The following is a 13,606-nucleotide window of genomic DNA, read 5'->3' as shown; positions in this document are numbered from 1 at the left end:
GCCCTGGGCTGAGGGCAGGTGCTAAACCTCTGGGGACTCCAGGATCACGCCCTGGGCTGAGGGCAGGTGCTAAACCGCTGGGGACTCCAGGATCACGCCCTGGGCTGAAGGCAGGTGCTAAACCGCTGGGCCCCGCAGCCATGCCCAAGATGAAGGATTTGAACCAGTGCATGCGGGCAGAAAAATGTGAGACTCCACAAAGGAAAGGTGCGACTGACGCTTGAAAGTCCTCTTTATTTATCCACGCAGCACACAGGCTGGGTTTCAGGAACGAGGCTGAGATGGGCGCTGAACACTCCGTGTGGCGATCATCTTCTCCCAAGCTCCACACTTTAGCGTTGTGGAGCGCGATATCGCTGTGCACCCTGACATGGTTCAGCCTGTGGTCATCACGTTCCGGGCTGACCCAGAGAGGAGATCGTGGGCATCAGAAGGACGCCCCAGGGGGAGGGAGGGCGACCTGGGTTCAAAGTCCGTGGGGCCTGGGCCAGCACACCACAGGGGCTCAGCACACGATCACAGGATGAAAGAATGGACGTTGTTGACGTGGTTACACGGAGAAGCAACAGCAAGCGCTCTGACACGTCCATCTTAGAGAAGCTGTAAGATTAACTTACACAATTAATTGAATGGATACATTTTCCTCAAATTTACCAGGAGGGCAGAAGTTGCAGGTGTTGGAGTGTGGCTTCCCCAGTGTCCCCACATTGGGAGTGGCGTGGTCTCATGTCCGGGGTGGGGGGGGGGCAGAAGCTTTGCTATTGGAGTGGGGGGCAGGGGGCCCTAAGATACATTGGGGAAAATGGAGCTCTCTCAGGCTCAGCACCCCTTGTGGAGGTTGGGCTTCCCCGCTGGACCCTTTGGTCTCCCAGTCTGCCCTGCAGGGTTGATGCCCCACTGCCGAAGAGAAGCTACAGTAAATGGGGAGCTTTTTACTAAGGCCTTCCTTCCTTCCTTCCCTCTCTCCCTCCTTCCTTCCTTCCTTCCTTCCTTCCTTCCTTCCTTCCCTCCTTAATTTCCTCTCCCTCCTTGCTTCCTTATGTCCCTTCTTGCTTCCTCCCTTTCTTTCTCTGGCCTTCAGTCCACACCTCCCTCCCTCCCTTGCTTTCTTTGAACTGAGCCCTTTACCCCAATTCCCCTGAGGCAGCCCTGTGACAGAGACACCTGCCTGGACTAGAGTTGTAGAATGGGGTGAGAGTGCCACGCCCCACAATAGAAAGGTAGAGAGGCAAGGGCTATGGAATTTTGGTGCTTGTGGTAAGTCTGGTATCCGGTAGCAAAATTATTCTTACCAGTTCTTAAAGGAGTCATGGGTATTCCTGGCTCTTTTGCCTGTCATTGCAAAGTATCATCAGCTTCTCACCTTTCCTAAAGATATGTGTCTGAATTTTGATTGAGATTCCACGGAATCTATTTATTGGTTTATGAAAACGATTTTAATTTGTATTAGTATAAATATATATATAAATATATACTTAATGTATATCTTTATCAACTGTTTATTTAACATATATATAAATATATATACTATATATATCATCTGTTTATTTGATGCTATCACCTCGAAAGGATATGGATGTATACTTTACTTCTAGGCTTTGGTGCCTGCCATTTTCTGGGATTCAGAGGTTCAAGGGTCAGAGCTTCAATGAGATCATAAGGGGGGGTTTCCTTCTTTTTTGCAGGAGGTATTTCTCAAAGGCAAAAAGTCCCTAGTCCATTTCCACAAATCCTTGGTGCAGAACAATAGAGTCTTGGAGGAACCAGACCAAAGAATCTTGAACCATTCTATGTCTATAATAGGGGTCTTGTGCTTGTGTGGGAGTTCTTAAAGGTCACCCATTCTCGCATTCACTTTCATCCAGGGCAGATCAATAGGACTCACCTGTGTAGAGATCAGATGACATGATTTCCACTCGCTCTTCTCTACCTTGTGTCCCTGGTCTTGCTGTTTGCTCTGTGGTCACAGACCAAATTCCATGGAGAAACCAGTTATAAATGTAGAATTCATTCAGGCCGGCTAATTAGGAAAGAGAGGAAAGAAACTGATTTTCTGGCAGAGACGATCTCGCTAAAGGTATCTCTGGCATCTGAAGGTGATTTACAACGGTGAAGGTAACATACAGAGAATAGTACGATAACCATGTTGTGGGTGAAAACGCCATCATGGACAAGGCTTACCCTGCAAGCTAAATGTTGATTGGCATTGTCTTGAGTTCTCAACATTCACCAAGGGAAGCTCCTGGGGATCGATTGTTCTGGCAATTCTGGATGATATCAGAACCACCCCACTCACAGGGAAATGATCTCTCCAGGATAGGATTTGTGAATCACGGAGGTCTGGATGGAGTTCGCTGGAATGTTGGGGAGCAGAAGACTTTAACGTCTACTTAGGGCTGGGAGGGGGAGTAGGATCAAAGAACAAACTGGAGTAATGGAGAACAGTAGAGAGAAAAGAGGAGCGGGTGCTGGAGGTTTTGGAAGGAATAGAGGAAGTTTTGGGTGGGGAAACCTGTACGTTGGGGCGGCCAGGAGGGACATCACTATGAACAGGAGGGAAAGAGATAGGCTTATGAGTTGAGAGAGGTGGCTGACGCTGGGGAGTGTTCTGTGGACAAAAAGAGTTACGTACAAGAGGAAACGGCCTTGGACAATGAGAGAAGGAAGGAAAAGAGTGGGTAGGTGGAGCTCGGGCTCGAGAGGAGGAAGGAAAAGAGTGGGTAGGTGGAGCTCGGGGTCGAGAGGAGGAAGGAATAGAGTGGATAGGTGGAGCCCTGGTTTGTGAGGAGGAAGCAAAACAGTGGGTAGGTGGAGCTCGGGGTCCAGAGGAGGAAGGAATGGAGTGGGTAGGTGGAACCTGGTGTCGGGAGGAGGAAGGAATAGAGTGGATAGGTGGAGCCCTGGTTCGTGAGGAGGAAGCAAAAGAGTGGGTAGGTGGAGCCCGGGGTCCAGAGGAGGAAGGAATAGAGTGGGTAGGTGGAGCCCGGGGTGGAGAGGAGGAAGGAATAGAGTGCGTAGGTGGAGCCTGGGGTCGAGAAGAAGAAATCCGAGGCAGCTTTTGTGTCATTTCTCCAAGGGCGTTTGGCTAGTTACTCATCTTGACCAAATGAGTAACTGGACATAAGCTCAGACTTACCCCATTATTTATGTCCCACGCCAGGCCGCGCATCATCCCCTGGCTCAATGCCCATTATGATATGTGTGTGCCCCTCCCTCTGGGCACGTCAGCAGGCTCACCAGCCAGGGACATGGCCCCGGGTGCGAGGTTGGAGAGTGATCCCAGGAAATAGCAGACAGAAGAATGTCTGTCATAGGAGACAGACAATTGTCATAGGAGTCCCTAGGCCTTGGGAGAACATGTAGTGTTGCCCCTCACTAGGCAAAGATCGATCAAAGGGCTGTGCTGCAGTCAGGGCCTGGGCACCTAGAGAATGCATCGGAAGCAGGTGTGGGTAAAGTGGGAAGTGCATGCCTCCAGCTAGTTAACTTATTCCCTTCTCCAGAGCCCTCGTACATCACTTAGGTCACTCCATGAATATCAGTGATATTATTAAGAAGTCCAGGTGAATACCTGGAAAACTTCCTGTTTCCTTAGTCGGTTTCATGATTTCCTTGCTTTAACTGTAACCTGGATTTTCCATGAAAATACCGCTTCCTTTGCGTATGTCTTAAATAGGGACCCTTCCTCCCAAACTCTACAGTTCTTCGAGCTGGGGATGTACAGTATTTTCCTTGTTTCTTCTGACACCTTCAAGCTATTATTCCTCTTCCTCATTAGGAAATCTCTTGTTCTATGGAAACTTTGCTACTCACCATTTCCCTTGCACTCCAGATGTAGATACCCGTTGTTTCTATGAGAAATTTGCGCTTATCTCAAAGTCTTAGTCTCGAGGCCATCATCGTTTTGAACAAAAATATTTATTTATTAGAGAGAGTTAGCCAGAGAGAGAGAGAGAGACAGAGAATGACAGCGAGAGCAGGACGGAGGGAGGGAGGGATAGAGAGAGAGAGAGAGTGAGAGAGAGAGAGAGGGAGGAGAGGCAGTGTGTGTGAGAGAGAGAAGAAGCTGGGGAGGGGCAGAGGGAGAAGTAGAAGGAGACGTCCCACTCAGTGTGGAGTCTGACATGTGGTGATCCCAGGAACCCAGGATCATGATCTGGAGCAGAGGCAGATGCTCAACGCACTGAGCAACCCTGGCACCCCTTGAGTCCATCATCTTGAGTGACCTCAGCGTCCATGTAGATGATCCCATTGAATCTACAGTGTCCATGTAGATTCGATGCTTTGTCTTCTCCTTTGATTTCTTTATCAATAATATCCACATATCCATTCCACCTTAGCTGCTTATGGCCATACCTGGTGTTTTCCAGTACCCAAGAATTATCCTACTTCTGAAATCATGTACTCATACATTGCATTTTCTGACTACCACTTCCTGAGCTTGCAATGTAATCACTGAATTGTTCTTACTTCATGGGGACTAAAACCAGTGACCCTTCCTTTCTTCTTATTGATTCTGATTCCTTTTATGTTGATTTCTCTCCTCACCCACTTCAGAATCTCTGATTCCTAATTTCAATGATTTTCTTACCAAAGTCTATGCTCTCTTGCCAGATCTCTTTGTTCTGCTTTCTTGGGCAGAAAATCCCCAGTCTGACAGACTCCAACAATTTGACATTCTGATGTTGATGAATGCTGCTGAACAAAATGTCATACAACGAGGAAGATAGAAAAAAGTACCCGTAATTCTCAATACCTGTAAGACTGTTCACGGTGAGATTTTTTTTTATTAGAGTTGAGAAATATGCGAGACAACCTTAATGCACGTCAATAAGGACTTAGGCAAATTGTGATGCAGCCATGAGAAAATGCTCCACATCACTTGCCATCAGGGAAGTACGAATCGATCCCACAATGAGATACCACCTCACACCAGTGAGAATGGGGAAAATTAACAAGGCAGGAAACCACAAATGTTGGAGAGGATGTGGAGAAAGGGGAACCCTCCTGCACTGTTGGTGGGAATGTAAACTCGTGCAACCACTCTAGAAAAGTGTGCGGAGGTTCCTCAAAGAGTTCAAACTAGATCTGCCCTACGAGCCAGCAATCGCAGTGCTGGGGATTTACCGCAAACATACAGATGCAATGAAACGCCGGGACACCTGCACCCCGATGTTTCTAGCAGCAATGTCCATAACAGCCAAACTGTGGAAGGAGCCTCGGTGTCCATCAAAAGATGAATGGATCAAGAAGATGTGGTGTATGTATAGAATGGAATATTACTCAGCCATTAGAAACGACAAATACCCACCATTTGCTTCAACGTGGATGGAACTGGAGGGTATTATGCTACGTGAAATAATTCAATCGGAGAAGGACACACATTATAGGGTCTCACTCGTTTGTGGAATATAAAAATAGTGAAAGGGAACAAAGGAGAAAGGAGAAAAATGAGTGGGAAATATCAGAAAGGGAGACAGAACATGAGAGACTGGTAACTCTGGGAAACGAACTGGGAGGGGAAGGGGAGGTGGGGGTGACTGGGTGAAGGGCGCCGTTGGGGGCGCTTGATGGGATGAGCACTGGGTGTTGTTCTGTATGTTGGCAAATTGAACACCAATAATAAATGAATTTATATAAAAAAACGACGGTGCAGCCAATCCTAGAATACGAAAAGGAAATGTCCAGATGTAAAAAATAAGGAGAGACAAGCAGCTGAGGTTATGTTAATGGCAGTCTAGGATGCAGGGGCGTGCAGATGATAAAATTTGTTAACTGCTAGGGGCTTGGTGTTTGCTGCTTATCTGGAAGTAAAACAACTGTCGTCACTAAGAATTGGAAAGGTCTCTGACTGGTATCTGAGTTAAACATAATTTCCCCTGAGATACCAAAATCCTGTGCCTGGGATTCCTGGGTGGCTCAACCGCTGTGCATCTGCCTTTGGATCAGGGATTGATCCTGGGGACCTGGGATCGAGTTCCGCATAGGGCACCCTGAAGGGAGTCTGCTTCTCCCTCTGCCTGTGTCACTGCCTCTCTCTGTGTGTCTGTCATGGGGAAATAAATAAAATCTTAAAACCAAAATAAAAGAAATCCTGTGCCTACCGCTTGCCCGGGTTTTGAGTCCAAGATGTGAGCTAGGTGATATAGAGATCCACAGCCAAAAATGAAACTGGTTTTAGGTCCATGGGACTTCTGAGGTGTTAGATAGAATATTCGTCACACTGTAGGAGCACCACCATGGTCCAGATCACAAGGAAAGCCCCGCTGAAGGTGAGCTCACAATCCAAAATTAGGAAACAGACGAGCAAACAATCCATGTGAGGGATGGTCAACAGGTATAAAAAAGGGCATATTTACACAAATACTTCACCAATAATTTCACGTCATGAAAGGCGTAGAACAAGAACTTGAAATTCTATGAAAAAGTACAAGACACTGAAGAACAGATGCCAAAACAAACAAACAACGAAACCAGCCCCAGAAAGAAAAATGGAGTCATTGAGATAAAGAAATCAGTGGATAGTATACACTTCAGATGGACACCACGAACTTTTTAAAGATTGTATATATGTAATCACGAGAGACACAGAGAGAGACAGGTAGCGACACAGGCAGGGGGAACGCAGGCTCCAGGCAGGGAGCCGGCTGTGCAGCTGGATGCCGGGACTCCAGGATCACGCCCTGGGCTGAGGGCAGGTGCTAAACCGCTGGGGACTCCAGGATCACGCCCTGGGCTGAGGGCAGGTGCTAAACCTCTGGGGACTCCAGGATCACGCCCTGGGCTGAGGGCAGGTGCTAAACCGCTGGGGACTCCAGGATCACGCCCTGGGCTGAAGGCAGGTGCTAAACCGCTGGGCCCCGCAGCCATGCCCAAGATGAAGGATTTGAACCAGTGCATGCGGGCAGAAAAATGTGAGACTCCACAAAGGAAAGGTGCGACTGACGCTTGAAAGTCCTCTTTATTTATCCACGCAGCACACAGGCTGGGTTTCAGGAACGAGGCTGAGATGGGCGCTGAACACTCCGTGTGGCGATCATCTTCTCCCAAGCTCCACACTTTAGCGTTGTGGAGCGCGATATCGCTGTGCACCCTGACATGGTTCAGCCTGTGGTCATCACGTTCCGGGCTGACCCAGAGAGGAGATCGTGGGCATCAGAAGGACGCCCCAGGGGGAGGGAGGGCGACCTGGGTTCAAAGTCCGTGGGGCCTGGGCCAGCACACCACAGGGGCTCAGCACACGATCACAGGATGAAAGAATGGATGTTGTTGACGTGGTTACACGGAGAAGCAACAGCAAGCGCTCTGACACGTCCATCTTAGAGAAGCTGTAAGATTAACTTACACAATTAATTGAATGGATACATTTTCCTCAAATTTACCAGGAGGGCAGAAGTTGCAGGTGTTGGAGTGTGGCTTCCCCAGTGTCCCCACATTGGGAGTGGCGTGGTCTCATGTCCGGGGTGGGGGGGGGCAGAAGCTTTGCTATTGGAGTGGGGGGCAGGGGGCCCTAAGATACATTGGGGAAAATGGAGCTCTCTCAGGCTCAGCACCCCTTGTGGAGGTTGGGCTTCCCCGCTGGACCCTTTGGTCTCCCAGTCTGCCCTGCAGGGTTGATGCCCCACTGCCGAAGAGAAGCTACAGTAAATGGGGAGCTTTTTACTAAGGCCTTCCTTCCTTCCTTCCCTCTCTCCTTCCTTTCTTCCTTCCTTCCTTCCTTCCTTCCTTCCTTCCTTCCTTCCTTCCTTCCTTCCCTCCTTAATTTCCTCTCCCTCCTTGCTTCCTTATGTCCCTTCTTGCTTCCTCCCTTTCTTTCTCTGGCCTTCAGTCCACACCTCCCTCCCTCCCTTGCTTTCTTTGAACTGAGCCCTTTACCCCAATTCCCCTGAGGCAGCCCTGTGACAGAGACACCTGCCTGGACTAGAGTTGTAGAATGGGGTGAGAGTGCCACGCCCCACAATAGAAAGGTAGAGAGGCAAGGGCTATGGAATTTTGGTGCTTGTGGTAAGTCTGGTATCCGGTAGCAAAATTATTCTTACCAGTTCTTAAAGGAGTCATGGGTATTCCTGGCTCTTTTGCCTGTCATTGCAAAGTATTTTCAGCTTCTCACTTTTCCTAAAGATATGTGTCTGAATTTTGATTGAGATTCCACGGAATCTATTTATTGGTTTATGAAAACGATTTTAATTTGTATTAGTATAAATATATATATAAATATATACTTAATGTATATCTTTATCAACTGTTTATTTAACATATATATAAATATATATACTATATATATCATCTGTTTATTTGATGCTATCACCTCGAAAGGATATGGATGTATACTTTACTTCTAGGCTTTGGTGCCTGCCATTTTCTGGGATTCAGAGGTTCAAGGGTCAGAGCTTCAATGAGATCATAAGGGGGGGTTTCCTTCTTTTTTGCAGGAGGTATTTCTCAAAGGCAAAAAGTCCCTAGTCCATTTCCACAAATCCTTGGTGCAGAACAATAGAGTCTTGGAGGAACCAGACCAAAGAATCTTGAACCATTCTATGTCTATAATAGGGGTCTTGTGCTTGTGTGGGAGTTCTTAAAGGTTACCTATTCTCGCATTCACTTTCATCCAGGGCAGATCAATAGGACTCACCTGTGTAGAGATCAGATGACATGATTTCCACTCGCTCTTCTCTACCTTGTGTCCCTGGTCTTGCTGTTTGCTCTGTGGTCACAGACCAAATTCCATGGAGAAACCAGTTATAAATGTAGAATTCATTCAGGCCGGCTAATTAGGAAAGAGAGGAAAGAAACTGATTTTCTGGCAGAGACGATCTCGCTAAAGGTATCTCTGGCATCTGAAGGCGATTTACAACGGTGAAGGTAACATACAGAGAATAGTACGATAACCATGTTGTGGGTGAAAACGCCATCATGGACAAGGCTTACCCTGCAAGCTAAATGTTGATTGGCATTGTCTTGAGTTCTCAACATTCACCAAGGGAAGCTCCGGGGATCGATTGTTCTGGCAATTCTGGATGATATCAGAACCACCCCACTCACAGGGAAATGATCTCTCCAGGATAGGATTTGTGAATCACGGAGGTCTGGATGGAGTTCGCTGGAATGTTGGGGAGCAGAAGACTTTAACGTCTACTTAGGGCTGGGAGGGGGAGTAGGATCAAAGAACAAACTGGAGTAATGGAGAACAGTAGAGAGAAAAGAGGAGCGGGTGCTGGAGGTTTTGGAAGGAATAGAGGAAGTTTTGGGTGGGGAAACCTGTACGTTGGGGCGGCCAGGAGGGACATCACTATGAACAGGAGGGAAAGAGATAGGCTTATGAGTTGAGAGAGGTGGCTGACGCTGGGGAGTGTTCTGTGGACAAAAAGAGTTACGTACAAGAGGAAACGGCCTTGGACAATGAGAGAAGGAAGGAAAAGAGTGGGTAGGTGGAGCTCGGGCTCGAGAGGAGGAAGGAAAAGAGTGGGTAGGTGGAGCTCGGGGTCGAGAGGAGGAAGGAATAGAGTGGATAGGTGGAGCCCTGGTTTGTGAGGAGGAAGCAAAACAGTGGGTAGGTGGAGCTCGGGGTCCAGAGGAGGAAGGAATGGAGTGGGTAGGTGGAACCTGGTGTCGGGAGGAGGAAGGAATAGAGTGGATAGGTGGAGCCCTGGTTCGTGAGGAGGAAGCAAAAGAGTGGGTAGGTGGAGCTCGGGCTCCAGAGGAGGAAGGAATGGAGTGGGTAGGTGGAGCCTGGTGTCGGGAGGAGGAGGGAATAGAGTGGATAGGTGGAGCCCTGGTTCGTGAGGAGGAAGCAAAAGAGTGGGTAGGTGGAGCCCGGGGTCCAGAGGAGGAAGGAATAGAGTGGGTAGGTGGAGCCCGGGGTGGAGAGGAGGAAGGAATAGAGTGCGTAGGTGGAGCCTGGGGTCGAGAAGAAGAAATCCGAGGCAGCTTTTGTGTCATTTCTCCAAGGGCGTTTGGCTAGTTACTCATCTTGACCAAATGAGTAACTGGACATAAGCTCAGACTTACCCCATTATTTATGTCCCACGCCAGGCCGCGCATCATCCCCTGGCTCAATGCCCATTATGATATGTGTGTGCCCCTCCCTCTGGGCACGTCAGCAGGCTCACCAGCCAGGGACATGGCCCCGGGTGCGAGGTTGGAGAGTGATCCCAGGAAATAGCAGACAGAAGAATGTCTGTCATAGGAGACAGACAATTGTCATAGGAGTCCCTAGGCCTTGGGAGAACATGTAGTGTTGCCCCTCACTAGGCAAAGATCGATCAAAGGGCTGTGCTGCAGTCAGGGCCTGGGCACCAAGAGAATGCATCGGAAGCAGGTGTGGGTAAAGTGGGAAGTGCATGCCTCCAGCTAGTTAACTTACTCCCTTCTCCAGAGCCGTCGTACATCACTTAGGTCACTCTATGAATATCAGTTATATTATTAAGAAGTCCAGGTGAATACCTGACAACTTCCTGTGTCCTTGGACGGTTTCTTGATTTCCTGTTTCTTGAATTTCCTTGCTTTAACTGTAACCTGGGTTTTCCATGAAAATACTGCTTCCTCATATCTATTCAGTCCTTGTTTTTGTGGATTGTTCCACGGGACTTCTTAAAGGGGAATTTTAGGAGTCCCCCTTAAAATTTCTTGCAGAGGTGGTTTGGAGGTCACAGATTCTTTCAGTTCCTGCCTGTCTTGGAAGCTCTTTATCTCTCCTTCCATTCTGAATGAGAGCCTTGCTGGACAAAGTATTCCTGTTTGCATGTTTTTCTCATTTAGGATCCTCAATATATCCTGCCAGCCCTTTCTGGCCTCTCAGGTCTCTGTGGAGAGGTCTGCTATTACACTAATACTCCTCCTCATTAAAATCAGGGATTTCTTGTCTCTTGCTGTTTTAAGGATCTTCTCTTTATCTTTGGAATTTGCAAGCTTAACTATTAAATGTCGAGGTTTTGAATGGTTTTTATTGATTTTAGGGGGGATCTCTCTATTTCCAGGATCTGAATGCCTGTTTCCATTCCCAGGTTAGGAAAGTGTTCTGCCATGATTTGTTCAAATACATATTCTGGACCTCTGTCCCTTTCGGCACCCTCGGGAACCCTAATTAAACGTAGGTTTTTCTTCCTCAGGCTGTCACTTATTTCCCTTAATCTATCTTCATGATCTTTTAATTGTTTGTCTCTTTTTTCCTCAGTTTCCCTCTTTGCCACAAACTTGTCTTCTATGTCACTCACTCGTTCTTCCTCTTAGTTAACCCTCGTCGTTTGGACTTCTAGTTTGGATTGCATCTCATTCAATTGATTTTTAATTTCTGCCTGATTAGATCTAAATTTGTAGTCATGAAATCTCTTGAGTCCTTTATTCTTTTTTCTAGAGCCACCAGTAGCTTTATAATAGTGCTTCTGAATTGTTTTTCTGACATTGAATTGTAATCCAAATTTTGTAACTGTGGGAGAGAGAACTGTTTCTGATTCTTTCTTTTGAGGTGAGGTTTTCCTTCTATTTATTTTGGTCAGTGCAGAGTGGGCAAAAACAAGTTGTATTGGGAAAAGATAAAAATAGCGGAGAGAAAGTAGGTAAGAAAAGAGAAAAAAAGAAAAAAGGAAGAAAAAAAGAAAAAAGAGTAGAAAAAGAGAAAGAAAAAGAAAGGAAAGAAAGGGTGGGGATAGCAAACAGAAATCAAAAAGCAAAACAAACAAACAAACAAACCAAAAATACGAAAACAAAATACCACGGGGGAGTATCTTCTGATTCTGTATACTTTCTTTCCCTTGACTTCCCCTGGAACTTGTCCGTCTAGCTGGTTTTCTGGGGGTGGGGCCTGTTGTGCTGTGTTTCAGGTGTTAGCACTTTGTGGAACTGCTCTGCCCCTTGCCTGGTGTAGGGCTCAGTGTGGGTTGTTTACCCTGGGAGGCCCCTGGAGGAACAACCCCAGTGGTGGCGGTAGCTCTGGAGCCCTGGATTCAGCCCCCGCAGTAACTATGGAGCTCTCAGTCTGCAGGGGCCTGGATGCTCCGGGGCGTTGCCACTTATCTGCTCAGGTGGGGGCAGGAGCGTCCTTGCTGTCCTGGGCCCTCCTGGGCTCTTCCTGTCCCGGAGGGATGTCGGGTCCTGGGCTGTGTCCCGGCGCCCTGTGCTTCCAGGCTTGCGCTCTTGGATTCGCGCTCCAGGCGGGGCAGCCCCCTCTCCCCCTCTCCGTGGAGCTGCAGTCTGAGCCCCTCCGAGCTACTCCCAGGGCCGCGCAGCCTCCTCTCCGCGGAGCCGCTACCTGAGCCCCTCCGAGCTGCTCCCGGAGCCGCGCAGCCCCCTCCACGTGGAACCTCGGCTGGAGCCCCTCTGAGCTGCTCCCGGGTCAGGCCCAACTGCTCCCGGATCCAGCCATGTACGCGCTGCAGCCTTTTAGGTAGCTGGCGTGGTCTCCCCGGGGCGCAGGTGTCGGTTAGTGTCCCATGGAGCCTGAGGGCATCCCCGTCCTCCTGCGGTCCTGCTCTAACTCCCTGTGAGCCACTTTCTGTCCGTTAACATTGGTGAAGCTCCTGCTTCTCCGGGATGGTGCTTTCCTGTCCTGGGGGCACTCGCCCGGCCTTAGCCTGGCTCCTCGGGGGGCCCTTCCCCCTTGTATGCCTTTTTTTTTCTTTATTTACTCCCCCCCCCGTCTTCCTATCTTGATAGAGGCACGAACTCTTCTCACTGTAGCATCCCAGCTGTTCTCTCTTTAAATCTCAGGCCGAATTTGTAGATTTTCAGGATGATTTGAATGTTATCTAGGTAATTTGGTGGGGACAGGTGACATGGGGACCCTACTCTTTCACCATCTTGCCCCTCCTTCCGTCCAGTGACTTTGAATGACACATTAGACTGCCCCCTCCAAAACCAGCAGAATACAAATTGTTTCTATTGTCTCAGCAAATTTGACATATTACAAGTTAAAACTGGGAGAACAAACCTGCAATGACTTGGAGGCTAAATAATATGCTACTAAGAGGTCAATGAAGAAATCAAAAACCACAGAGCTGCTTTCGCTGTGTGTAAGAGGGAAGTTTTTATCAATACAAGACACAACACCTCAACAGAAATACAATTTTCTGAAAGATTATATGGCAATAAATTGGATAATGTAGATGAAATGGATCAATTCCTAGACATGTATGATCTTCCAACACTGCTGGATCAGAAAGAATTCGAAAATTTAAACAGACACTTTCAAACAAAGGTCCATGACCAGATGGCATCACAAGAGAAGTCTACCGGGGCGCCTGGTTGGCTCTGCGGTTGAGCACCTACCCCTGGCTTGGGCGTGATCTGTGGCCTCTGGATCGAGTCCCACATCGGGCTCCTTGCATGGAGCCTGCTTCTTCCTCTGCCTGTGTCTCTGCCTCTCTCTGTGTGTGTCTTTCATGAATAAATAAATAAAATCCTTAAAAAAACAAGAGAAGTCTACCAAACATTTAAAGAGTTAACAGCTATTCTACTCCAAGTATTCCTAAATAGAGAAGAGGAAGGAAAACATTAAAATCCATTCTATGAAGTCAGCATTACTCTCGATACCAAAACCAGGTAGAGATGCCACACACAAAAGAAAACTACAGGCCACAATCTCTGAAGACATACCTGCAAATATCTTCAA

The 13,606-nt window shown here is 47.9% G+C and overlaps 1 long non-coding RNA gene across 2 annotated transcripts; it reads right to left on the bottom strand.

Annotated features, from left to right (window-relative positions):
• Nucleotides 1–214: 214 nt before the first annotated feature.
• On the bottom strand, nucleotides 215–10,002 carry LOC144281739 (uncharacterized). 2 transcript variants are annotated; one of them, XR_013350136.1, is made up of 5 exons: nucleotides 8,929–10,002; nucleotides 8,633–8,767; nucleotides 6,105–7,328; nucleotides 1,886–2,020; nucleotides 215–600 (listed from the first exon to the last, which is right to left on the bottom strand). It is a non-coding gene; the product is annotated as an uncharacterized LOC144281739 (long non-coding RNA). The 2 variants fall into 2 exon arrangements; XR_013350135.1 differs by lacking the exons at nucleotides 6,105–7,328; nucleotides 8,633–8,767; nucleotides 8,929–10,002 and adding an exon at nucleotides 2,182–3,122.
• Between the last annotated feature and the right edge of the window lie 3,604 nt (nucleotides 10,003–13,606).

This window comes from Canis aureus, chromosome 13 (assembly GCF_053574225.1).
Source record: "Canis aureus isolate CA01 chromosome 13, VMU_Caureus_v.1.0, whole genome shotgun sequence".
Lineage (NCBI taxonomy): Eukaryota > Metazoa > Chordata > Mammalia > Carnivora > Canidae > Canis > Canis aureus.
The sequence above is the reverse complement of the archived record's forward strand: the minus strand, read 5'-3'. Positions and strand labels throughout refer to the sequence as shown.